This window comes from Vicia villosa, linkage group LG3, assembly GCF_029867415.1.
Source record: "Vicia villosa cultivar HV-30 ecotype Madison, WI linkage group LG3, Vvil1.0, whole genome shotgun sequence".
NCBI lineage: Eukaryota > Viridiplantae > Streptophyta > Magnoliopsida > Fabales > Fabaceae > Vicia > Vicia villosa.
In genome coordinates, this window is record NC_081182.1 from 81,620,618 (window position 1) to 81,623,366 (window position 2,749).

Here is a 2,749-nt window from a genome sequence, read left to right on the forward strand (position 1 = left end):
GCCACTTCACTTCAATCTGTCCGATTTCCTGCTAACGAAGTGCTGCCGAAATTGTACCGTGCATTATATTTTCTGCCTTCCTTTAATTCAAACAGTTATTTTCTCACAACGATTTCTACACCGGAAATTGTTGTGAACCTTTTATAGATCTAGCCTTACGTTAGATTTATCGCTTTTTATTTTCCTTGTTTTATTTTCCGTCCGTTTAAATTCCGAAGAACGATCCAGCCAACCTGTGGTGGAATTTCAGTACTCGAAGATTCAGTTTCAATTTATTTAATTCAGGTTTAATATTTACTGCCTTTATTTATATATTTATTTGCATGATATATTATATGCCAATTAACATGCCTTTTATCATAAGCCAAATTAATTCATGCATGCTTAACTGTATTAATATGTCTGGCTAAATTACTAAGGTATCGGTATGTAAAGTAAGTTAACCGTAGGGATCAGAAATAAATTGGCTTAATTATGTTTTGTTAATTATCACCTTTTTTTGGTTTGTATGTCTAATTTAATAAGTAAGTCTTAAGAACAATAGAGCGAAAGTTTGAGATCTTAAGACGGTCAAAGGTTAAAATCAATAGAGTGAAAGTTTGAGATCTTTAACTGGATAGTAGACATAGGACATTAGTTTTAAGGATGGCGAAAGCGTATTAAAACTAATTGGAACTTATTTATTTTCAAAAATTGTTTTTACACCCGAGCGGGATGGCGAAAGCGTACGTTAGGGATATTAGCATGTTCCGAGTCAACAGAGCGAAAGTTTGAGATTAGGAGATTTAAATAGATAACGACTTCATAAAACAGGCATTTTATTAATTACGTTGTTTCCAAAAAGCTTTTCTAAAATCTAATGGGATGGCGAAAGCGTACATTAGGATTAGGATAGTAATCTAAATCAACAGAGCGAAAGTTTGAGACGAGGATTTTTAACCAATTGAATTAGTAAAGATTTTTAATTAAATTATGCAAAAGCCAATGGACCTTCGGATCACCTTAAGTTAAACGAAATACATGCTGATATCTGTCTTTTATTATATTCTTTATTTCTCACAATCACTTTCCCTTAGGAACAATCGAAATATTAGTAGCCCTAGCTTTACATAGTAACCTTAGATAACGGTAGATCGATTCATAGTCCCTGTGGATTCGATATCTTTTAAAACTACACGACACGACTGTGCACTTGCAGTCATCAGATTAATAGACACGTAAAGTCGCGATCAAGTTTTTGGCGCCGTTGCCGGGGACTATTTAAGTCGATATCGTAACTCACTGTTACACCGTAGAGACTAGGGAAATTCTTTCCTTTCTTTCTGAACGATTGTATGCCAAATACTCGTTCACAAGGAGGAGATTTAATACAACGAATTAGCGAGATCGAACGTTTCATTAACGTCAAACGTCGAGCTCGCAATCTTCCCGAAGTAGCACCAATTCCGATTAATCAGGAATTGACTTTTACTGATCAAATTAATCAAATCACCCCAAAGTTAGAGATGGCTGCTCTTCGTCCTCTTAGAGACTATGCCGCTCCTTCGCGCGCTGAACCGCATTCAAGTATCGCACCACCTGCGGTTGAGGCAAACAATTTCGAACTGAAACCTTCGTTGGTCCAAGCTGTTCAACGGAATCAATTCTCTGGAAGCCCTGCAGACGACCCCAACCTCCATTTATCTGTGTTCGTGCAATACGCCGACACTGTCAAAGCTAACAACGTTAGTTCCGAAGCTATTCGATTACGTCTCTTTCCTTTCTCCTTGAGAGATAGAGCTAGAGCGTGGCTTCAATCACTGCCTTCTAATTCCATAACTACATGGGACGAATTGAAGAGAGTATTCTTAGCGAGATACTTTCCGCCTAGCAAAACTGCTATGCTCAGAGGTCAAATCAACGGATTTACCCAGAAAGATAATGAATCACTCTTCGAAGCTTGGGAACGTTACAAGGACATGCTTAGACTATGCCCTCATCATGGACTCGAACCATGGCTGATCATCCATACTTTCTATGGTGGTCTCTTATATAACACTAAAATGACTATAGATGCCGCTGCTGGCGGAGCATTAATGGACAAACCTCATGATGAAGCATACAACCTCATAGAGAACATGGCACAAAACCATTACCAATGGGGTGGAGAACGAGCCGCTCTAGAGAAAGCCCAAACCAAAGGAGGAATGTACGAAATAAGTGGTATAGACCGCGTTAACGCTAAAGTAGACGCTTTAACTCAAAAGATCGAGAACTTAACCATCACTCCTTCGGCCACCGCTGCTGCTGTAACACCTAACTGCGAGATTTGTGAATTGACTGGACACGCAGTTGCCGAATGTCAACTCTTGACTGGAGTCCCATCTGATCAAGTAAACTATGCTCAAGGAAACCCTTATTCTAACACGTACAACCCTGGATGGAAAAACCACCCGAACTTTTCTTATAAAAACAACAACGCGTTGTACGCGCCTGGACAAGCACCTGCTGTGCCACCTGGCTACCAAAAAGCGCCTGTAGCTGCTCAAAACACCCCTAGGAAGTCAAACCTAGAAATCATGATGGAGAACTTTATAGCTTCCCAACAACAAACTAATAAGGACTTCCTAAATCAAAACATCCACAATAGCGAGCAACTAAAACGACTATCGAACAAAGTAGATGCCTTAGCTACGCATAACAAAATGTTAGAAACTCAAATCTCACAAGTAGCTCAACAACAAGCACCTACTGCCGCCCCTGCTGGCAC

General features: G+C 39.5%; 1 non-coding gene across 1 annotated transcript; it reads right to left on the minus strand.

Annotated features, from left to right (window-relative positions):
- Window positions 1–1,880: 1,880 nt before the first annotated feature.
- LOC131593677 (small nucleolar RNA R71) lies at window positions 1,881–1,987 on the minus strand. The gene has a single exon (XR_009281063.1). It is a non-coding gene; the product is annotated as a small nucleolar RNA R71 (small nucleolar RNA).
- Between the last annotated feature and the right edge of the window lie 762 nt (window positions 1,988–2,749).